This window comes from Procambarus clarkii, chromosome 38 (assembly GCF_040958095.1).
Source record: "Procambarus clarkii isolate CNS0578487 chromosome 38, FALCON_Pclarkii_2.0, whole genome shotgun sequence".
In the NCBI taxonomy this organism is placed as follows: Eukaryota; Metazoa; Arthropoda; class Malacostraca; order Decapoda; family Cambaridae; genus Procambarus; species Procambarus clarkii.
In genome coordinates this window covers 36,744,060-36,770,347 of record NC_091187.1, presented here as the reverse complement: position 1 = coordinate 36,770,347, position 26,288 = coordinate 36,744,060, and the positions used below count along the sequence as shown (strand labels likewise).

General features: G+C 37.3%; 1 pseudogene; it reads left to right on the top strand.

Moving 5' to 3' along the window:
- Positions 1-14,516: 14,516 nt before the first annotated feature.
- LOC138372334 (voltage-dependent T-type calcium channel subunit alpha-1G-like) overlaps positions 14,517-26,288 on the top strand; it is an 83,500-nt pseudogene continuing 71,728 nt past the window's right edge.

Sequence of the window (26,288 nt, the reverse complement as noted above, 5' to 3'; positions counted from 1 at the left end):
CGGGCCGCTCCAAGCAACAGCCTGGTGGACCAAACTCTCACAAGTCGAGCCTGGCCTCGGGCCGGGCTTGGGGAGTAGAAGAACTCCCAGAACCCCATCAACCAGGTATCAACAAGGTATCCTGGCAGTTAGCAAGAGCATACAAGATAACTTCAGTAGATTTGGATGGTAATTTATGCCTGGTGTCGTATATGTTAATTTGTCCCGTTACTCTAATGTTGGAAACGGTGACCCAGTGACAACCATCAACTTGGATAATTTGAATAAATTCACCAATTGTAACTGGCCAGGAGAGGTCCCGCTACAACGCTGGGTCATGAAGGCCTTCTACGCTTGGCACAGTTTGTTTGATGAGGTCACATGCAGATTTTATATGAAGGTCAGAGAGCTGTACATTTGTTCCAATGTTCATTATCTCGCCATCTGTTAAATAATTTAACATTGTCGAATGTGAAGCACTGTTATCACTCTCCTTATTGTTGCATTGGTGTGAGGAGTGGCAGTGATTGGTGCAGTTTATTTTTTCTTTAAATAGGGACATATATTTGTACTGCAGATACCAGTACAGTTGCACCGTTTCTTTATATACTGTATTTTATACTTGGGTTAGCAAGGCGAGACGCTTCTCTTAACGTGATTGGTATCAAATAGAAATAGTTTTTAAAGTATGTATCTTAATAAATTTGAACCTTATATTATTTAACATCAACAAATTAGATTTCGAATGTTAAAACCAATTTCAACCAATTAAAGGATTTATCCTTTAATGTTAAAAATTGTTCAAACTGAAATAAATATATAACACTGTACGGTACAGTTGTGTTTGCCTGCCACAGCCTTGAGAGCACGGAGCCTCTCTCTACATTGGCGACCCAGTCTGGCTAAAACATTGCGGTACAGTAGAACCTCAAGACCAAGGTATTTGTATCTGGTAACATAGTCGAGCAGAGAACCATCATCCAACTGCATTTTGCGAACGGCCCCACCTCGTCTTGGTGGGTGTCGGTTCAAGATCTTTGTTTTCTCTACTGAGATGACTAATCATAGTTCCTGACATGTGTACAATACAGAGTTCAGAACATTTTGGGTGTTGGTATACCCATTGGTGTGGATCAGTATATCATCCACATAGCTAATGATGTGTTCGCTGGACCTTCTAGTTACTAAGTTTAAAAGTGCATTGATTAACACATTGAACAGAGTACGACTGAGGACACCTCCGTGTGGAGTGCCAAGTTCAAAATCTCTCGTTACACGCCTTTGCCCTTGGAACAGTACAGATGACTTCCTGTTGGATAGATAGCCTCTTATCCACCGTAGAAGCCATCCTCCTACATTCATTTTAGCAAGTTCTCTCAGAATGACGTGTGGGTTAGCAATGTCAAAGGCTGACTTAAGATCTAGGAAAGTGGTATATGACCTATCAGTATGCAGGGTGAGGAATGTGGTAATACAGTGATGTACACTTTTTCCATGCGTAAAGCCATATATCTGGGGAGACAACATATTATTAATTTTGTAAAGGAGACGGTTGAGAACATCCTCTCAAGACACTTATAGAGACAACTAGTGAGGGAGATTGGGCGAAAAGCATTCGGCTGGTGAGGTTTAGGAATGGGAATAATAACACTGTTGGTCCATGACTTAGGAAGCTCCCCAGTTACATAGCTCATATTATACAATTGAAGCAAGGGATTCCCTGGAACTAACAGAAGCATATGCAGTATGCCGTAAGTAACTCCATCCTCCCCGGGTGATGTAGCTTTGCCTTTATGTAGAGCAGAATCTAGTTCGTATTCAGTAAAAGCATGTCACAGTCATCCTCTTGATGACGCATGAAGTCAAGGAGCCTTGCCCTATCAGTATATCTATTATTTAATTCATTCTGTGAGGGTAGAGGAAGACTGTCAAAGCTGGAAGTCGTGGCCCAAGCACCAACAAGCTCATTTGCTCTGTGCAGAGGATTAGGGTACGAGATCTCTGCAGCATTTTTCCCTTTGATCTTGTTGATATCCTTCTATGCTCGACTTAGTGGCGTGTGAGAATTGAGACCACTGACAAAAGTTTCCCAGTCTGTCTGCCTCAGCTCCACCATACGTTCCCTGGCCTTAGCCAGAGCCGCTTGAAAGAGCCGAAGCATTTCAGCAGTGCGGGTCCTTCTATAAGCTGGTCCAATTATTCTGGCAGTGCGTTTTAGTGCATGCAATTTAGAATCATTATAATAAGCATAAGTGCTATGACCAGTGTAATTTGGGTTACGTGGCCTGGACGATGGATCAAGTGTTTCTATAAACTGGTCGATAGTATCTGTGAGCTCATTGTTAAAATCTTCAACTGATGAAGGCTCAGATGAACTGCACCAATCTGACACATGGGCAACAAAATTGTCTCGTTGATCGATGGGCACAGCCAGCCTCTTCCGCTTGAACACTCCACTGGGGAGGATAGAGCTGCCAATGTTTACAGTGGCTAATATGGCCAGATGATCAGACGCCATAACTGGCACTATTGACGAGGCGCACACGGCGTGGGAGACGTTGAAACCGAGACATAGATCAAGAATACCCCCGTAGATATTCGTCGGTTCAAGGTCACCCACAATCTGTGCATCATCGTGACTACCTAATAGTGACAACAGTTGGTTGCCGTTACGATTATTGAACTGCGAATTACCAATATTCCTATGCCTAGCGTTATAATCACCTATAATGATGGTAGGCACAGTCTGAATGCAGATAGGAAGGTCAGCATAATTAAAGTTACAAGGAGTTGATTATTTAGTACATAGTTGTTTTTCTTTTTAATTGGATGATAGAGGAGGAGTCTTTAACGTGATTGGGAATACATACACACATACATACATACATACATACATACATACATACATACATACATACATACATACATACATGCGTACATACATGCGTACATACATACATACATACATACATACATACATACATACATACATACATACATACATACATACATACATACATACATACATACACGTCCAGTCAGCATATAGCTATTTCGGGACAAAATCCAATACAGTTTATATTGGTGAGACGCCACTGTGATGAGTTTAATTATCACAGGAACTGTAGGTTAATGTGTGACATAGGTGAGGTTAGATGAGGCATCTACAAGCATCAGCTGGAGGCTGATGGAGTGTTGTGGAGGCTGGTGGTACTATGCCCAGATGTTGGAGGGTGGATTTGACTCTCCCACCCTCCCTCGCCCCCCACATTGACCGCAGAACGTGTAAGGTTACTTTTCACTCTCGCTTACCAAGGGTATACCCCCCCCCCCAACACACACACATGCATCAGATTCTTAACTTACAATATTTATGATTTACCAATTTATGTTACAACACTGACTCTCAATTTCACAAAATTGTATAAACTTTGATGAATCGCACGTCTATGTGTCATCCAATAATGCTAGCAGACTTCTAGATGTTACCACTGCTAGGTTTAGGCTCGGCTACAAGTACCTCTGGGAATTTGTAACATCTGATGATGTAGATTTGACTAAATGTATACTCTGTCAGCAGAACTATTCGCATACTTTGCGTCATTATATAATGGAATGCGAAAAAATCGCGGAATTTAAAGATAACAACATCAATAGTGTCCATGAAATGTGTATAAGTACTTCATTCATAATGATGTGCTGCCCGAAATCTTAGCGAAGTATCCAAAATTTGCTTACTGTAGGTAATGCATGCACATGACTGTAAAGCTGCCGCCCAGTTGGGTGGGTGTGGAGCACATGACTGTAAAGCTGCCGCCTAGTTGGGTAAGTATGAAGCATATGACTGTAAAGCTGCCGCCCAGTTGGGTGGGTGTGCAGCACATGACTGTAAAGCTGCCACCCAGTTGGGTATGTGTGCAGCACATGACTGTAAAGCTGCCGCCCAGTTGGGTAAGTATGCAGCAAATGACTGTAAAGCTGCCGCCCAGTTGGGTGGGTGTGGAGCAAGACTAGTAACTGCGACTCCTCATAGACGTAAAGTGCCTTTTATAGTGACTGTTGTGAGCCTTTTGTTGAATTACTTGTGACAAAAGATTACTGATGTGTGTATTTGTTTGGTTGATTAAATATGTATGTGTATGTATATATGTATACGTATGTATGTGTACATTAATAATTTTGTAACTAGCGTCAAAAGATTGTTATTTGCTTAGCTAAACGAACTAGAGGGTTCAGTTCCTGAACCGATTATGGGCCTCTGTAATCCTTTACATCACCGCCCACGGAATGGGTATTATGGGGTGCATAATAAAGAAAGAAAATGAATGGACCGAACCCCACAATTCATTTAGCTAAGCAAGTTACAATCTTGATGAGCTAGTTACAAAATTCACTATAAGTCGTCACATCATAAATGGGTTCGAGATCGACCACAAGTAGTGCATTACATAATTTATCAGTATTGTGCAGCCTGTGATCCGCGCCTGGCTGGATACTGATACCTAGGTAGTTTTCATGTGTCCGGACACAGGCGATAAGGTGGTATTATTTATTTAACTTAAGAGATATATATTTTTAAATGTTGTCACATTAACGGCTACATCTTCCTTTCTTCTGACATATAGATTTTTAAGATTAATTAAAATATATGGAAACTAATTATACAATTTATTGGCTGGTGTGCAGGGCTTCACACTCTCAGAGCTAGCCATCAAGTAACTATCAAAACGCATATATCTTCGTTTTCACTTCAGTTATATTTATGACAAAGGATTTTAAATGTAGCCTATATTTCTACCTTTCTGATGACATAAATACTTTCGTTAATTACATTATCTAGATCAAAGTAACATTGATTTTCAAAAGGTTGTATATTTTCCATCAATGGAGAGCATCAGCCAAGAAGCCTTCTTTAAAATATGAATATCTTTCCTCACCCAATAAGATCTAATCTCTGAATAAAACGCAAAAAACGACTTGATTGTAACCTATCCACCGCTGCCCATTTGAAGGGAGAGAGGAGGTTATGTGTAGGATAAACATATCAATTGTGACACTAGCCCTCCATATATGTCAGTTGCTTAAATTATAAACTGTACTTGTGGTCGGTCTCGAGCCCATTGTTGATGTGACAATGTGCATTGACTTTTGTAACTAGCTTATCAAGATTATAACTTGCTTGGCTATATGAATTGTGGGGCTCAGTCCCTGAGCCCATTATGTGCCTCTGTAACACTCCACTATCGCCCATAGGATGGGTATGGGGTGCATAATAAATGAACTAAACTAAGCTCTGCCTTTTTGATAACATATACAATTATAAGCTTTATTTGTGAATCTCAATTAATTAAACAATATATCACGGAGCCTGTAGGGTTTGGTGAGATGAGCGAAGAGACATGGGAGATTTTACATAAGTACAGTACATGGTAGTTTAGGTAACGAACGCATGTCAACGAATAACGAGTATATATTTATTTTTTTTTTTTTTTGTAATATAACAAAACTATTGTCCTATGAAGTCGATTTAACTTCCAAACATATATTTTTAATAAATGTTAAATGTTTTCTGGCTAGTTATGTTAGATTTTATTAAAAATATGTATTCTACTTGTTAACATTATAATTTAAATTTGTGATAATTTGTGCAGAGAAGTGCGAAAACTGGATATGCCAACAAACACTTCCCAAACAACGATATATCTTGGATAAGTCGCTCCACAACATTGACGCTTGGACCGTCGACTTCCTTTGATGCTACTTATTTACTTATTTCATAATGAAATTATATTAGTTTGGAGTAAATATATGTTTTCTCATGTTCTGCATTCAACACCCACATTATAGTGAGTATATATACCATATTACTTCATTACCTAAATAATGCTAGGAGGGTTTGAGTAGCTTTGGGTCTTTAGTGGACAGAATCCCCAATAGATGGGGCGAGAGTCGCCCCATCTCTCTCGCCCGAGCAAGAGTCGAAACTTAATTTAAAATTGATATATCTTTGTTCTCGAACATGATATATTTCATTTGGTGCAATCATAATAATGTTCATATCTCGGTCTTTCTGGAGGCATATAAGATTTTAGGCTTTATTAGCGTATCTTTGTTAATTATACAATATATCGGCAAGTGCGTAGGCGTCTGCACTCCATGCCCGACAAGCTACTGAGCGCTACTATAAAAACATATGTATCTTCACTTGAGCTATAAATATGTCTATTGTAATGTATTTAAAATGAAGCTCTTATTTCTATCTTGCATAAGACATATAAAACATTTGTGTTTATTAACGAATTTACGTGAAATAAACATTGATCTGAGAGAGAGTTGCTCTGTCATTCAGTCTGTACGGGGTGGGAGCTCCGTAATTTTTAAAATACATGTATCTTCATTAGAACTTTAAATATGTCTATAGTAAAGTGTTTAAAGTGAAGCTTATATGTCTGCCTTTCTTGAGACATATAAAACATATCTGTTTATTAACGAATTCACGTGAAATAAACATTGTTCTGAGAGAAAGCAAATCATCAAATGCAATTCAGCTACAGATAGACAACATTAACATTAGTAATAAAAATGATGGCAAGTTTCTTGGCCTATTCCTAGACAAGAGACTCAACTTCAGCACCCACATTCAACACATAACTAAGAAAGTCTCTAAGACAGTTGGTATACTCTCCAAAATCAGATATTATGTTCCTAACTCTGCTCTCCTCTCACTATATTATGCACTAATCTACCCCTATCTTAATTATGGTATCTGTGCATGGGGGTCTACCACTGCAAACCACCTTAAGCCCATCATCACACAGCAAAAATCTGCTATCAGAATAATAATTAACTCTGCTTTCAGACAACACTCAGCTCCCTTGTTTAAATCCCCAAACTTGCTAAATATTAACTCCCTCCACACATTCTCTTGTGTCAACTACACTTACAAAATCCTGTTCTTAAATGCAGACCATGCTCTGAAACTCTCCCTGGACAGATGTAATCCCAGCAAACACAGCACGTTTGTGGACGTTTTTAAATGGTGCCACAAAGGTAATACTGTAACTTTTGACATAAATACGTATATCTGACGTTCTTAAAATCAAAGGATATAACTAAAAACATATATTCTTGAGACACAGTTTTTTAAGATATATGTAAAAATTTAAAAATAATAGTGAATGCTATGGTATTATAATGTTTTCATGCTTTATATTTAATAATAAATAATTTTCAGTCAACATTTAGTTTTTTTTGTTTACTTTCTGTAAAGCTATCCAATTTACGTTCTTATAACATAAATATAACATTTATATGACGTCAGTATAACGTTATTTACACGACATCATTACGTTATTATGATGTTATATTAACGTATAATTCCTGTGTGAAAACCAGAATATATATTGAACTTTATGATTTAAACCTTGTAAAGTTATCATAAAACTTGGAATAAGACAGTAAGCATGCTTTACTTATGAAAATATACAAACAAATCAACAAAAACATTTTAACATAAAAAACATGAACATAACATAAATTAACAGCATGCATGGGAGTTAATTGGAACTCTGTAATATTGCATACATGAACCTTGAGGTACAAACCCAGTGTATTTACCCATGCAGTTCTTTCCTAAATCTAAATTTTTCCAATTTTTACACTTTGTTTCGAGTTCTGTCTTGTGTTGCTACTTTTAATACCCCATTAATGTCCCCTTTGTTATGTCCATTCATCCCATTGTGCACCTCTACCATATGTCACTCCTAATTCTTTGCTTTTCTAGAGAATGTAATATAAGCTTTGACAATCTTTCTTCATATGACAGGTTAACAGGTAGAACAAAGATTACCATTTATATATGGATAACTATTATAAGTCGGTTTGAATGAGTGAATTGCTGCTTGAAGATAGGTATATACACGTGTGGTACTATCAGATTGCATCGTGGTGAGCCTAAAACCCTTCAGATCCAAGCAAAGGGTAAAATGCCAGCAGATACAATTGCGAACACATTGATACCAAAATGAGACATATGACGAGAATTGAGGTAACCAAAGTGAAAAGAGTGTTCACATTACATTGCACTAGAGTGCTCCCGGGTTACTTTCTCTCACTTTCTCTGTTTTGTGTGGATGGTCCGCCGTGCTTTCATCACGTCAGCGGGTGGAGCACGCTGCTGTTTTTGACATTTCATGCATATATTCCGGTTGGAAATTCTATTGCGAACACATTGATACCAAAATGAAAGACCTAGGATGACAATTGAGGTGACCAGAATGAAAAGAGTGTATACATTTTATCGCTCTTGTGCGCTCCCTGGTAACACGCTCTCGCTTTCTCTGTTTGTTGCGGATGGTAAGCCGGGCTTTTGGAGTTTATATGCCTTTAGTCCTGTAGAGAATTCTATTGCGAACACATTGATGCTAAATTGAAAAACCTAGGATGAGAATTGAGGTAACAAAGTTGAAAAGGGTATATACTTTTCAGTATTACCACGCTCTCTAATGTAATGAGAGTTGCCTGAGGGTGGCTCAGCTTTCTTTTTCTGGTACCCTTGGCCTACATTCATCTTGTCGGCGGGTGGAGCGCGCTGCTGTCTTTGACATTATATGCACATAGTTCTGTTGGGAATTCTATTGCGAACGCATTGATACCAAAATGAAAGACATAGGACGAGAATTAAGGTGACAAAGTTGAAAAGAGTATACACTTTTCAGAATTTCCGCACACTACCAGATTCAGATTCAGATTCAGATTCAGATTCAGATGTTTATTCAGGTAAGGTATATACATACAAGTGATGTTACATTAATGGATTGATATATAGATAGAGCTAGTACATACAATGCCTAAAGCCACTATTACGCAATGCGTTTCGGGCAAGAAAAACATTAATATCTAGAACTTAATACTAATTGAGCATAAAGAATAAAAGATGTTGAGAACAAATACAAATAAAGATAAAAAAAAAGGGGGAACATGACTGAAAAAGCAGCACAAATACAATAGGTTGACAAACAGTGTTGATTAAAAAAAGAAAAAAAAAGAAAATAACAGACATGGGTTGACAATAGAGGAGTGAGGTAGATTACAGGGAATTTATTAGGTAGTGTTTCGTTTTTATCTTAAACTGGTTGAGAGAGGTACAGTCTTTAACATGGTTGGGAAGGTCATTCCACATTCTGGGCCCCTTGATTTGCAGAGCATTTCTAGTTTGATTAAGACGTACTCTAGGGATATCAAAACTGTATTTATTTCTGGTGTGGTGCTCATGGGTTCTGTTACAACCTTCTATGAAGCTTTTAAGATCAGGATTGGCATTATAGTTTAGCGTTTTATATATGTATAATACACATGAGAGAATGTGCAGTGACTTAATATCTAACATATTAAGAGATTTGAGTAGGGGTACCGAGTGATGTCTGGGGCCAGAGTTGGATATTGTTCTAATAGCGGCTTTGTGTTGGGTAATTAGAGGACGTAAGTGATTTTGGGTAGTAGAACCCCAAGCACAAATACCATAGTTGAGATAAGGATAGATAAGGGAGTAATAGAGAGTCACCAGAGCAGGGCGTGGTACATAATATCTGATCTTAGAAAGAATGCCCACAGTTTTTGAGACTTTTTTAGATATATTTAGAATGTGTCCCTGGAAATTCAGCTTGTGGTCAATGAGAATGCCAAGGAATTTGCCATCTAATTTAATTTGCCATCATACCAGGGAATGTCCAAAAAAAAAATGGAGAGAGTGGAGGGGTAACTTGCCCAAAACGCGAAAGTGTTTGGGGAGATTAACTTTCGTTCAATACTATTATGCAAGAGGAGCGACACATCTATGGTTCATCCAATAAAATCAGCAGACTTCTAGATGTTACTACTGCTCGGCTTAGACTCGGTTACAAGTATTTCTGGGAATTCTCATTATCTGCCGATGTAGACCTGACCAAATGTTAACTGTCAACAAAATTATTTGCACACCCTCCGTCACTATGTGATAGTGAATTCAGAGACAATTCTATAACCAATGTACCAACGATGTGTCAATATTTCATTCAAAATGATCTGGTACCAGAAATTTTAGCCAAATATCCCCAGTTTGCTAACTGTAAGTAGTAACAAAGTGATTGTAACCTATCCACCGCTGCCCACTGGATGGGGGGCGGTGTGCAGGACAAACATATCAATTGTGACACTAGCTCTCCACATATGTCAGTTGCTTAATTTAGAAACTGTACTTGTGATCGATCTCGAACCCATTGTTGATGTGACGACTTATACTGAATTTTGTAACTAGCTCATCAAGATTGTAACTTGCTTAGCTAAATGAATTGTGTGGTTCAGTCCCTGAGCCCATTACGTGCCTCTGCAACCCTTTCCACTACCGCCCACAAGATGGGTATGGGGTGCATAATAAATGAACTAAACTAACTTTAAGGCATCCTGAAAGAAAGCTTGGAGGGCTTGAAAAATTGCAGAACGAAGCCGTGAGGATAATCCTTGGGTGCCCTCGTACCACAAAGATACTTAATATGAGAAAGGAACTTAATATTCCGAGCGTTGTTTATCGTGTTACTGAAAATAACTGTCAAATTGGTATAAAAATGCTTAGGCTAGCTCATCCTAACCCTTGCACAGAAGCCCTCCAGAATTTCTTTATTGAATGTTGAAAACAACCCTCAAGTTGACTATTTCCGTAACAGCATGCACTCCTGTATGCTAATCCCCACAATCACCAAGCCCACCCGAGTCACTCAAACATCTGCCACTACCCTGGATCACCTTTCGACTAATATAACAGCTCCCCTTACATCTGGGGTAATTTATGACAGAACAACTGACCACTATCCTACTTTCCTCATAGCAAACATTGACACATCACCACCAGAAACCAAAAAACTTTCATTCAGGCTACATAGTGAATCAGCTTTAGGCAATCTCTCTAATGCACTTCACAATATTAGCTGGGAATCTGAATTTAATAATTCACAGGATATAAACTCATCAACTAACCTCTTTCTCTCCAAAACTCTAAGCCTCTACAACACTCACTGTCCCCTCCTTACCAAACAAGTAACTAATAAAAGAAAAAATAACCCGTGGCTCACAAGTGGCATAATTAAATCAATCAACAAAAAACATGAATACGAAAAGAAATTTAGGAGTGGCCTAGTTTCAAAGGAAGTAGTTAAAAGGTACTCATCAGTGCTTACCAGTATCATAAGAAAAGCAAAACTTTCATACTATGAGACTAGATTCAAAGAAGCAAAAGGCAACATGAAAAGCACATGGAATACCATCTCTAATATCCTAGGAACTAAACAACACTCCCACAACCAGATAACACTCTCTAAGGATGGCCTTACACTGTCATCTGACTTAGAAATGGCGATTGAATTTAATAGCTTCTTTTCATCGATTGGTGCTAACCTTGCAAGTAAAATCCCACAGACTCAGACACATATCAACACATATCTCTCAGGCAGCTATCCAAACTCTCTTCTCCTCTCATCAGTCAGCCCGTCAGATGTTGTGTCCATCATACACTCACTAAAAACCAAAGCTGGGAACATCAGTGAAATCCCATCTATTGTATACAAGAGCGCCTCCCATGCCCTTGCACCACCTATAGCTCTGCTGTTCAACAAATCCCTTGAGTGTCATACCTTCCCTGATATCCGTAAAAACGCAAGAGTAACGCCAGTTCATAAAGGAGGTAATCCGTCAGACATAAACAACTACAGACCAATATCGAACCTACCCATACTATCAAAAATATTTGAAAAAATTATCTACAAACAGCTCTACTCCTATCTCGTAAAATTCGACATTCTTAGCCCCTGTCAGTTTGGCTTTCGCTCTCAAAAGAGTACCAACGATGCAATTATTAGTCTCCTTGATATAATTTACTCTGCCCTTGACAAAAATGAGTTTCCAATTGGACTCTTCATTGACCTGAGAAAGGCCTTTGATACTGTTAATCACGATTACCTCTTGCTACTTGTTATGCTAACATGCAGAACACTCTTAACTCTGTATTAGTCTTATATGTCAGGACTTAGGTTTAGTCATATCTCAGCAGAGGAAACAAAGATACTAAACGGGTGTCCACCCAGGCAGGGAGGAGCTGTTCGCAAGATGCAACTGTATGATGGCTCCCAGCTTGACTATGTTAACAGATTCAAATACTTTGGTCTTGTATTGTCCTGTTGTATTCAGACTCTGTCGTCAGTATAATGAGAGGCTCCATAAGCCCTCTTGGAGATGTTGCAGGTTATCACTCAGGCTATGGTGCCAATGTCACAATTGTCAAAATGATGTACCTTGCATACATCAGATCTTTAGTGGATTATGTTGCATCTCTGCTTGCCTTGATGACTGAAAGAAAGCTTAAAGGGCTTGAAAACTTGCAGAACGAAGCCTTGAAGATAATCCTTGGATGTCCCTAGTACCACAAAGATACTTAACATGAGGAAGGAACTTAATATTAACTTAATAATAGAATATGAGTGCATATTCTACTGCATTACTATTTGTTATGATCCTCATATTGTGCTTCAGTAATCCAATGTATAACCCTGAGATGTTTTCCTAATTGTACTTAGGATTCCTTGTTCATTATTGTGTATTGTTATTATTGTGTATTGTTCTGATCTGCTTTTGTGTCGAAAATTCTTGCATCGTACCTGTAAACAATTTTTTGACAATTTTACTGTAATTATCCTGCTTAAAATCATCTGTACTTGTAAAGTAAAGCTGTAATGTACCTGTTAAACACTTTTTATCAATTTTACATTTAATTATTTCTCTAAAACTTTGTTTAAGAATTTGCTCAAAGATTAGTTTAAGGACTTGCCCGAAACGCTATATGCAAGCTAGTGGTTTTACAAGATTATAATTCTAACTTAAGCTCTATGTTGTCTCTTAACCCCCAATGTACGTTCTTGTATATATATAAATCTGTGGTTCCGAGAATCCAATATGGCTTCAGACCCAAAAAAAGCACTAACGATGCACTTATTAGTATGCTTAACTCGATTCATACAGCTCTTGATAAAAAGGAGTTCCCTGTTGGGTTATTTGTGGACCTGCGTAAAGCTTTTGATACTGTCAACCACCATAACCTTCTTCTTAAATTACATCATTATGGAGTCAGAGGACACTCCCTACAATACCTCGAGTCCTACCTTACTGACAGGCTCCAATATGTTTCTGTGAATAATACAATTTCTCCCACCCTACCCATCAACATTGGTGTTCCTCAGGGCAGCATACTTGGCCCTCTCCTCTTTCTCATCTACATTAATGACCTTCCAAATGCCTCCCAACACCTCAAACCAATTCTATTTGCTGACGACACAACCTTCATTTACTCCAGTCCTGACCCTCTTGCTCTAAATGCCACAGTAAATACTGAGCTAAATAAAGTCCATCTTTGGCTAACTGCCAACAAACTCACCCTTAACATTGACAAAACCTTCTATATTCTGTTTGGCAATAAATCCTCTAGTCTTATAAATCTCAAAATAAACAATACCCAAATTTGTAACAAATTAGATGGCAAATTCCTTGGCATTCTCATTGACCACAAGCTGAATTTCCAGGGACACATTCTAAATATATCTAAAAAAGTTTCAAAAACTGTGGGCATTCTTTCTAAGATCAGATATTATGTACCACGCCCTGCCCTGGTGACTCTCTATTACTCCCTTATCTATCCTTATCTCAACTATGGTATTTGTGCTTGGGGTTCTACTACCCAAAATCACTTACGTCCTCTAATTACCCAACACAAAGCCGCTATTAGAACAATATCCAACTCTGGCCCCAGACATCACTCGGTACCCCTACTCAAATCTCTTAATATGTTAGATATTAAGTCTCTGCACATTCTCTCATGTGTATTATACATATATAAAACGCTAAACTATAATGCCAAACCTGATCTTAAAAGCTTCATAGTAGGTTGTAACAGAACCCATGAGCACCACACCAGAAATAAATACAGTTTTGATATTCCTAGAGTACGTCTTAATCAAACTAGAAATGCTCTGCAAATCAAGGGGCCCAGAATGTGGAATGACCTTCCCAACCATGTTAAAGACTGTACCTCTCTCAACCAGTTTAAGATAAAAACTAAACACTACCTAATAAATTCCCTGTAATCTACCTCACTCCTCTATTGTCAACCCATGTCTGTTATTTTCTTTTTTTTTTTTTTTCTTTTTTAATCAACACTGTTTGTCAACCTATTGTATTTGTGCTGCTTGTTCAGTCATGTTTCCCCCTTTTTTTTATCTTTATTTGTATTTGTTCTCAACATCTTTTATTCTTTATGCTCAATTAGTATTAAGTTCTAGATATTAAAGTTTTCTTGCCCGAAACGCATTGCGTAATAGTGGCTTTAGGCATTGTATGTACTAGCTCTATCTATATATCAATCCATTAATGTAACATCACTTGTATGTATATACCTTACCTGAATAAACATCTGAATCTGAATCTGAATCTAAATAAATAAAATAAATGAATAACGAGGGATGGAGGCATTAATGCGCAGTACGTGCTTCCCTCATCTGTGACGTCACAGCGCCATCTGACGACAGCATAAACACAGGCGGCCATTTTATGTTCCACCAAGATTAAAAAAAAAAAAATAATTTTGCCCCGAGGGGCGAGTTTATTGGGCAGCGCCCAATGTGTTCGCAATAGAATGTTCTACAAGAACATGTATAAAATAAGTGACACAGAGATTATTGATGTGTGTATTTGTGTGGGTGATTATAAATATGTATGTGTATGTATATATGTATACATATATATATATATGTACATGTATGTATGAGAGTGTGTACATGTATATATAACATTAATAATTTTGTAACTAGCGTCAAAAATTGTTATTTGCTTAGCTAAACAAACTAGAGAGTTCAGTTCCTGAACCCATTATGTGCCTCTGTAATCCTTTACACCACCGCCCACGGGATGGGTATGGGGTGCATAATAAAGAAAGAAATTGAAATAATAAGGGTATGAAATGTATCAACATAAAACATTAATGTTAGTGGCCATCAGGTAAAATCAGGTTATTATTTGTAAAGAATTTAAATGAGTTAAACTAAATACGAACTTAATATGTTTTGCTAACGCAAAAATATATTCCCGAGGTATTGTAATTGCAAATAAATATTTAATACAATTATTTGTATCATTTTTTTATTTTAGATTTCCGTATTGCTTGATAATATATAATAGCGTTTAGATAATGCCAGCGCTGGACATTCTTTAGGCTCGTTGCATGTTGTGGTAGTCGCCGCCATTTTAAAACCGTGTCGAGAGGGACTGCTGCTGGCTTATCCACAAACTCCTGCTGCATCTTCAATAGTTAAGGTAACTGTTTTCTTTTATTTGCTCTTAGACATGTGTAGTATATATATATAAGCTTCTGGTGGTAGGCTAGATGGTGTGTTGATGGTGGTGTTGTGTTGATGGCCCTAGCTGGAGGTGTGTTGATGGTGGTGTTGTGTTGATGGCCCTGGCTGGAGGTGTGTTGATGGCCCTGGAGGTGTGTTGGTGGCCCTGGAGGTGTGTTGGTGGCCCTGGAGGTGTGTTGGTGGCCCTGAAGGTGTGTTGGTGACCCTGGCTGGAGGTGTGTTGATGGTGGTGTTGTGTTGATGGCCCTGGCTGGAGGTGTGTTGATGGTGGTGTTGTGTTGATGGCCCTGGAGGCGTGTTGATGGCCCTGGAGGTTTGTTGGTGGCCCTGGAGGTGTGTTGGTGGCCCTGGAGGTGTGTTGATGGCCCTGAAGGTGTGTTGCTGGCCCTGGCTGGAGGTGTGTTGATGGCCCTGGAGGTGTGTTGGTGGCCCTGGAGGTGTGTTGATGGCCCTGGAGGTGTGTTGGTGGCCCTGGCTGGAGGTGTGTTGATGGCCCTGGAGGTGTGTTGGTGGCCCTGGAGGTGTGTTGGTGGCCCTGGAGGTGTGTTGGTGGCCCTGGAGGTGTGTTGATGGCCCTGGAGGTGTGTTGGTGGCCCTGGAGGTGTGTTGGTGGCCCTGGAGGTGTGTTGATGGCCCTGGAGGTGTGTTGGTGGCCCTGGAGGTGTGTTGATGGCCCTGGAGGTGTGTTAGTGGCCCTGGAGGTGTGTTGGTGGCCCTGGAGGTGTGTTGGTGGCCCTGGCTGGAGGTGTGTTGATGGCCCTGGAGGTGTGTTGGTGGCCCTGGAGGTGTGTTGGTGGCCCTGGAGGTGTGTTGATGGCCCTGGAGGTGTGTTGGTGGCCCTGGAGGTGTGTTGGTGGCCCTGGAGGTGTGTTGATGGCCATGGACAATTATTGTGCATGTGTAGTATGTATATTTATGTAGTATATTTGGCATATTTAATGGCATTTAGTTAATGCCACTTAGTGGCATGTCTCTGCACCGTTTCCAGTTTGTTGATATGCTTTCTAAGATATGGGCACCATACAACTGCTGCATACTCCAACTTTGGTCTAACAAAAATTGTGAACAATTTCAAAATTTCTGTTGAACAAATCCTGTTTCCTAGTTCTGCATCTGTTTTGGTATAACACCTCCTTTTTTACTAGGCCTGCAATTATGAATGCCTTTAAAACCAGCTAAGTTGTAGAGTTGGGTATAGTCTTTACTTAGCCAAGTTTCTGTTAAAATGAGGGTCCGTTTAATTACCACAAGCTACCACAAGCTACACAAGCTTCACAAAGCTTCCTGGCAATACGTTAGTAATGAATAAATATAATATGTTAGGTTAGGTTGACCTAACTTAACCTAACCGACGCTTGGATCGTCGACTTGATTTGGCGTCACCAGCTCTTTATTTTCGTCTAATTTCTTTATAAAAAGATACTTTTTCAGATTAAAATTATGTTTTTTCGTGTTGTACATTCAGCACCAACATTATAATGAGTAAATATATCATATTTATTCATTACTAACGTATTGCCAGGAAGCTGAGTGGTTAGGTCTCGATAAATTTCCTGGTATAATATTATTGTTTGCTATTCTCCATCTTAGACTAGGCAAGTTGAAGTCACCTAGGAAGATAATATGAGGTATCGAGTTCTCCATTTTGTTTATCTGTTCTGTGAATTCCTCGGCCGTTGCATCTGGCGGTTTGTATATTAGAATAATCACTAAATTTATTTTCTCTATTTTTAATCCCAATACCTCTACCACCTCATTTGTAATGTTAAGGAGCTCCGAGCATACAAGGTCTTCCATAGTATACAGACCCACTCCTCCATGTGACCTAATTTTCCTATCACAGTTGTGTACTTTTCGAGACTACATTTCAAATATTCCCTAACATACATGGCTTCTCCCCCTCTTTGTGTAAAATAGTTTAAATCCATTTATGGGACATTCAGCAAATAGTTCTCTATTTATTACATTCATCAATGTTTCGGTACGTGCAATAGTATGTATTGTTTCATTGCAGATAACAGCATTTAAATTTTTTTTGTTTCTTAGACTTAGACTCGTACTACCAAGTTGCTGTTGGCAATTGGATAATTTTTTTATGAAGTCATTTGTTATTTTTTCCCCTACTTTAGTAATTTATGCTTTTGATCTCAATTAGTTTTGTATCCTAGCTTTTTAATTTTTTCCCCTTATATATTGCCATCTTATCTGTCTGCTTTGTCCATTTACTCTCCAGCCCTTCACAAGCCACTGCTGCACCCCCTCCATGCCCATACTTACTGTGCTTATTCTTACAGGACTGCACTGCATTATGTGGTGCTCACTGCCTGGACACCTTGGCAATGTAGAGACAGATATTCTGCAATACCGTGATATTAGCAGTAGAGTGATAAGCTGACACACGGGAGGTACAATGGAAAGAAGTTGAGTATCAACTTTTGTAATTTATATTGCTTCCAGTGAGTTTTTAGTTTTCTTATAATCACTATGTTATCTATCCTCTACAACCTAGTTATCTGCTTGATACATGCATTACAGGGTTCTGGTAGTTGTTCTACTCATCAAGCCCTTCCAAGGCCAGGCTTGACATGTGAGAGCTTGATCCAACAGGCTGTTGCTTGGACAGGCCCCTCAGGCCCACATATCCACCACAGCCTTGTTTGTCCAGCACTTCTTGAAGATGTTCAGGTTTTCTCTTGAAGGTGTCGACGGTTGTTCCAGCAATACTGTATTTCTTTTATTGCTGAAAACATGTTTTCAGCCATAAAAAAAATAATCCTGAATCCAGAAAAAAATCCCTTTTGTATCATCTGGAAATTTTCAAATATTGCTGATCAAACCTGAGTCTAAATTATTTGTATATATATTACGAATTACAGAGGTCCCAGGACAGAGTTTTGAGGAACTCCACTTACATTTTCCCACTCTGATTTAACCCCATTTATACAAACTCATTCTTATCTTTTAGCTAATCATTTATTGTACACACCATACTCAGCCTGGGTAGGGTAGTTTATTGTGCATCCTAGTATTGTGTATGTGTAGTATATTTGGTATGTTGACCAGACCACACACTAGAAATTGAAGGGACGACGACGTTTCGGTCCGTCCTGGACCATTCTCAAGTCGATTCTCACAATCGACTTGAGAATGGTCCAGGACGGACCGAAACGTCGTCGTCCCTTCAATTTCTAGTGTGTGGTCTGGTCAACATACTTCAGCCATATCTCCTCTTTTCCTTCTGTCTTTTAGTTTTGGAATATTTAATGCCTCTAATGTCTCCTCATAAATCCTGCCCTTCAGTTTTGGTATGAATGTTTGTGTGCCTTCATCGTATATTTTGCAAAATATGGAATACATCTCATTTACTTTACTTTAAGAATATGGTTCGATCAATTAAAAGCCCTCTTGTTCAAATTGCAAAGAGACTGAAAGAGATGCAGCATGCTCAATGGATTATATATTAGTGATTATTATTAGGATTATATATTAGTGAATCATATTAGTGATTCAATTATTATGGTCATAAAACAATAAACAAATAGTTTTGGTGTTATTACACTCTATTCACAGGTTATATATAAGTACAGTATCTGCATGTTTTGTTCACCATTACAAACCACTAAGTTGGTTTGATTTTTGTTGAGATTGTTATTTATGATAAGATTCCTTACGTTATCTGAGAATGAAGCTATGTTGGTATTGGGAAATCTATAGATGGCACTTATAGTCAAGGAGGATTTAAGGGATTTACTGGAGAACTTGGCAAAGGTATATTCACAATAGTCGTCTCTATTACTAATGACACTATTGCAGATGAAGGTATCTTTGTAAGATATTGCTATGCCACCTCCTTTTTTTATTAGGCCTGCAGTTGTGAATGGCTTTATTATCAGCCAAGTTGTAGCATACAACATAGCATATATATGTATATGGCATACATACATATATATATATATATATATATATATATATATATATATATATATATATATATATATATATATATATATATATATATATATATATATATATATATATATATATATATATATATATATACATATATGTGTGTATATCACGAAAATAAACACGTGATTAAGAATGTGACAATGTCAGACCACGGAGGAAAAATGAAACAGGAAATTTCCTTAAGTACTTTCGTATATTAAATACATCTTCAGAAGGTCATTTTACAGATCGAGTGATGGGTATAAATAGGCAGGAAGGAGTGGTGAAGTAAGGTGAGGTACAATACTTGGACAACGCAGAAGGCCCATTGGCCCATCAGATGCACCCAATTGGCACATCCGATGTAGCACAATGGCCCATCTGATACAGCAGACATACAAGCATAATATATAGGTAATTATAACATAAAGAAGTAAATATATACAATAAATTAGTGAGACAAATGTTTTTCAATGATTCTACTTAAATCGCCCTTTAGCTGATCTATTAGAAATGGATCTAAGTTATATAGACCACTGCTAATATTCAAATTACTTTCTTTGGTGATCTGTATCAAAGCAGATTCAATTATGTTTCTGTTATAGGTGCTTTTACAATTTGTTATTGAAGAAGCACTCTCCCAATCAATTTGGTGAGCTTTTTCTGACAAATGCACAAACAAAGCATTAGACAATTGGCCATGTTTTACAGAGTATTTATGTTGCGATATTCTACATTTTAAATCTTTAGATGTTTGCCCGACATAGAACTTATTACATTCCTTACAAGGTATTTTATAAATGACGCAATTATCACTACGAGGGCTGTTCCTTACTAATAGCTTACCAACAGTGTTTTCGTAGCTAAACATTACATCTATATTAAAAAGTTTCAAGGCCTTGACAATATTCTCAAACCCAGAGAAATATGGTAAACATAACACATTCTTTGGGCGAATCCTTTCACTGCATACATTATTATAATATGTACGACGAGCTTTGTTACGACAAACTTCCAAAAAATTCAGTGGGTAACAAAGCTTAAGACCAATCGAATCAATATTCTTAAATTCTTCATCTAAGAATTCTGGACTCACAACTCGAAGAGCTCTTAGATACATTGAAGAAAAAATTGACTTTTTTACATTGTATTTATGCCCTGAAAAATAATGAACATAAGATAAATTGTTCGTAGGTTTTCTGTAAACACTAAACTTTAATGAAGAGTTTTCCCTATGAATAAGCACATCTAAGAATGGCAAACATTTATCAATTTCAGTCTCCATAGTAAATTTTATGGAGGTGACTTGGTCATTAAGTTTGGCTACAAATTCGTCTGTGTTTACATCTGAAGGCCAAATACACAAGATATCATCAACATATCTAAACCAAGGAATGATTTATATATATATATATATACATATATATATATATATATATATATATATATATATATATATATATATATATATATATATATATATATATATATAAATATATATATATTCAAAATTCGTCAGTGTACTACTTTTTTGTTGTTGCTTTTAGGTGATGCTTTTAACCAGTGTACGTGGGTCTGATTGTGCAACCACGGTTCGAAGAATAATGAAGATATGAACAAACCGCCTGTGGTCACTATACAGTCTGGAAGGGCAAAAGAAGAAATTGGCATTTCTACAAAAACAAGAACTATATAATGTTATTTTAAGTAAGTAACCAAAAAATTTAATAATTTTTTTAAAGTTTAAAATTTACTTAAAAATTTAAATTTTAAGTTAAAAAATTTTAACCAAAAAACTTAATATTTTTCATATTTGGAACCATTCCATAATATTTTCCCAAGCATAAATGATTATATTTCTATCACTTGCTCTTAAGATTGTTTCATTTAATAGAGGTTGGGCATAATTGTTCTCTGCTGCTAATAGAACTGACTGACTTAGCTATAGGAAAATGTAAACTTAATTGGTTTATCCATTACAGTATTTTGCAGTTTATTTCATGATCCTGTGCTTAATACTTGCATAAATAGTAGACTACAAAATGCATTTTTATATCATTAGTATTGAATAATAATAATGCAAATAATTGACTTATAAATGATGTACAATTAATTGGTAGGTGATATTATATTATTAATATTTTTTCATTCTTGCAAAGCCTTAACAAAGCCATTAACGGGTTAATATAAACTTGATCACCTTCCACTTATTTTCTCATGTGCTACCTACATGTACAAAACCTTATTCCTAAATGCATATTTTGTTCTGAAGCTTGTCCTTTATATGTTGTGTATCACCATCTCTGGAGAGTTTTATCTGATTGATGTATAAATTACTTTTAATTTTACAGAATATTATTGTTATACTGAATTTATTATTATATAAATAACTTAATTTTACAGAATCATCTATCAACGCACATCCACAAGTTGAGGAGGAGGATGTGACCTTCCAGATTTCTGAAGTACTGAAACATGCACCAAACAGGCCTGGTGGATCTAGGTACAAGGTAAAATAATTAAAATTTTTTTTTTTTTTACTAATTGTCCGATATATATATATATATATATATATATATATATATATATATATATATATATATATATATATATATATATATATATATATATATATATATATATATATATATATATATATATATAAATATATATATAATGTGTCGTACCTAGTAGCCAGAACGCACATCTCAGCCTACTATGCAAGGCCCGATTTGCCTAATAAGCCAAGTTTTCATGAAATAATGTTTTTTCGACTACCTAACCTAACATTTTCAGTTACCTAAACTAACCTATAAAGATAGGTTAGGTAGGGATGGTTAGGTTCGGTCATATATCTATATTAATTTTAACTCCAATAAAAAAAGAATTGACCTCATACATAATGAAATGGATAGCTTTATCATTTCATAAGAAAAAAAATAGAGAAAATATATTATTCATGAAAACTTGGCTTATTAGGCAAATCGGGCCTTGCATAGTAGGCTGAAAAGTGCGTTCTGGCTACTAGGTACGACATATATATATATATATATATATATATATATATATATATATATATATATATATATATATATATATATATATATATATATAGTGTGTGTGTGTGTAATTACCTAAGTGTAGTTACAGGATGAGACCGTCTTCCCAGCACTCTTTGTCATGTAACGCTTTGAAACTACTGACAGTCTTGGCCTCCACCACCTTCTCACCTAACTTGTTCCAACCGTCTACCACTCTATTTGCGAAAGTGAATTTTCTTATATTTCTTTATCATCTGTGTTAAGCTAGTTTCAATCTATGACCTCCTGTTCTTGAAGTTCCAGGTCTCAGGAAATCTTCCCTGTCGATTTTATCAATTCCTGTTACTATTTTGTATGTAGTGATCATATCACCTCTTTCTTCTGTCTTTTAGTTTTGGCATATTTAATGCCTCTAACCTCTCCTCGTAGCTCTTGCCCTTCAGTTCTGGGAGCCACTTAGTAGCATGTCTTTGCACCTTTTCCAGTTTGTTGATGTGCTTCTTAAGATATGGGCCAACTTCTGTTGTTGGGCACCACACAACAGCTGCATATTCTAGCTTTGGCGTAACAAAAGTCATGAACAATTTCTTTAGTATATCACCATCCATGTATTTAAACGCAATTCTAAAGTTAGAAAGCGTAGCATAGGCTCCTCGCACAATATTCTTTATGTGGTCCTCAGGTGATAGTTTTCTATCTAGAACCACCCCTAGATCTCTTTCTTTATCAGAATTCTTTAAAGATTTCTCACATAATGTATAGGTTGTGTGGGGTCTATGTTCTCCTGTTCCACATTCCATAACATGGCATTTAATTACATTAAATTCCATTTGCCAAGTGGTGCTCCATATACTTATTTTATCCAGGTTTTCTTGAAGGGCATGCCAATCATCTAAATTTCTTATCCTTCCTATTATCTTAGCATCATCAGCAAACATGTTCATGTAATTCTGTATACCAACTGGTAGATCATTTATGTAGACAATAAACATCACTGGTGCAAGAACTGAACCCTGTGGTACTCCACTTGTGACATTTCTCCAGTCCGATACATTGCCTCTGATTACTGCCCTCATTTTTCTATCAGTCAGAAAATTTTTCATCCATGTTAGAAGCTTACCTGTCACCCCTCCAATATTTTCCAGTTTCCAGAACAACCTCTCTATGTGGAACTCTGTTGAATGCCTTTTTTAGGTCCAGATAGATGCAGTCAACCCAACCATCTCTTTCCTGTAATATATCTGTTGCTCGATCATAGAAACTGAGTAAATTCGATACACAGGATCTTCCAAATCGAAAACCATACTGTCTGTCTGAAATTATATCATTTCTCTCCAGGTGTTCTACCCATTTAGTTTTAATTATTTTTTCCAATATTCCAATTCCAATTTTTTCCAATAATGTGTGTGTGTGTATGTATATTTGTGTTGTTGAATATGACCGAAAGTCATAGTCTTTCTGCCCCTCTCCTTACTGCTATTGTTGTTTCTCGCATCTTTGTATTGCTTGTATGTTTGGGCAATTTTTCCCCTTTTCCTAGTTCTGCATCTATGCTTTAGTATAAATTTTGTTGTACCATTATCATATATTTCACAAAACTTGACATACATCTCATTTACTTTATGTCCTAACAGCAAGTGTTTGTCAAATTCCTTAAGGAAATATCTGAGTTCCCCATAATGACCTCTCCACAAGTCAGGTTTTTCAACTGCTTCAAGCTCATTTTCTTCCAGATTATAATGCATTGCATACTTTATTCCCAAAAAGATATGGTCACTTTTACCCAAGTGACAATGTCACTTGGGTAAAAGGAGGGAGGTACTGAAAGGAGGAAAAGGGAGGTACCAAAGGAGGGAGGTACTGAATGATAAATATATCTTTCTCTTTCCTGGTAAATATAATATCCAGCATGGAGGGAACATCCCCTTCCCTCATCCTTGTAGCTTGTTTAACATGTAGAAACATGAATGTTTACAGGGTGAGGCTTACGAAATTATATATATATATATATATATATATATATATATATATATATATATATATATATATATATATATATATGTATATATATATATATATATATATATATATATATATATATATATATATATATATATATATATATATATATATATATATATATATATATATATATATATATATATATATATATTATTAAATATGACCGAAAAAGTAAGATTAATAATTCTAACACGAATTTTCTCAATCTTTCGTACATTACGCTTCACTGTTGGAGGTAAATCAAAAATCACTTCTCCAAAATTCATTTTTATTTCTAGTCTGACGTGACACGGGCGCGTTTCGTAAAACTTATTACATTTTCAAAGACTTCACAAATACACAACTGATTAGAACTTACGTCTCTCTGATATTATATCTACATTTGAGTGAGGTGGGAAGGATGATGTGGCATTAACACAAGACAGAACAGGGGATATTAATAGGGTATTAAAAGTATCAACACAAGACAGAACAGAAAACAATGGGTATTGAATAGAAGTGTTTGTAGAAAGCCTATTGGTCCATATTTCTTGATGCTTCTATATTGGAGCGGAGTCTTGAGGTGGGTAGAATATAGTTGTGCAATAATTGGCTGTTGATTGCTGGTGTTGACTTCTTGATGTGTAGTGCCTCGCAAACGTCAAGCCGCCTGCTATCGCTGTATCTATCGATGATTTCTGTGTTGTTTACTAGGATTTCTCTGGCGATGGTTTGGTTATGGGAAGAGATTATATGTTCCTTAATGGAGCCCTGTTGCTTATGCATCGTTAAACGCCTAGAAAGAGATGTTGTTGTCTTGCCTATATACTGGGTTTTTTGGAGCTTACAGTCCCCAAGTGGGCATTTGAAGGCATAGACGACGTTAGTCTCTTTTAAAGCGTTCTGTTTTGTGTCTGGAGAGTTTCTCATGAGTAGGCTGGCCGTTTTTCTGGTTTTATAGTAAATCGTCAGTTGTATCCTCTGATTTTTGTCTGTAGGGATAACGTTTCTATTAACAATATCTTTCAGGACCCTTTCCTCCGTTTTATGAGCTGTGGAAAAGAAGTTCCTGTAAAATAGTCTAATAGGGGGTATAGGTGTTGTGTTAGTTGTCTCTTCAGAGGTTGCATGGCTTTTCACTTTCCTTCTTATGATGTCTTCGATGAAACCATTGGAGAAGCCGTTATTGACTAGAACCTGCCTTACCCTACAGAGTTCTTCGTCGACTTGCTTCCATTCTGAGCTGTGGCTGAGAGCACGGTCGACGTATGCGTTAACAACACTCCTCTTGTACCTGTCGGGGCAGTCGCTGTTGGCATTTAGGCACATTCCTATGTTTGTTTCCTTAGTGTAGACTGCAGTGTGGAAACCTCCGCCCTTTTCCATGACTGTTACATCTAGAAAAGGCAGCTTCCCATCCTTTTCCGTCTCGTAAGTGAAACGCAGCACGGAACTCTGCTCAAATGCCTCCTTCAGCTCCTGCAGATGTCTGACATCAGGTACCTGTGTAAAAATGTCGTCAACATACCTGCAGTATATGGCCGGTTTCAAGTTCATGTCGACTAAGACTTTTTGCTCGATGGTACCCATGTAGAAGTTTGCAAACAGGACACCTAGGGGAGAACCCATGGCGACCCCATCTACTTGCTTATACATGTGCCCATCCGGGCTCAAGAAGGGTGCCTCTTTAGTACAAGCTTGGAGTAGTTTCCTCAGAATACTTTCTGGCATGTCAAGAGGAGTACAGGCTGGATCACGATACACTCTGTCGGCTATCATTCCGATTGTCTCGTCCACAGGTACGTTGGTAAACAGCGATTCTACGTCCAACGAGGCTCTTATCCCTGTGGCCCGTGTGCCCCGCAGTAAGTCCACAAATTCCTTTGGA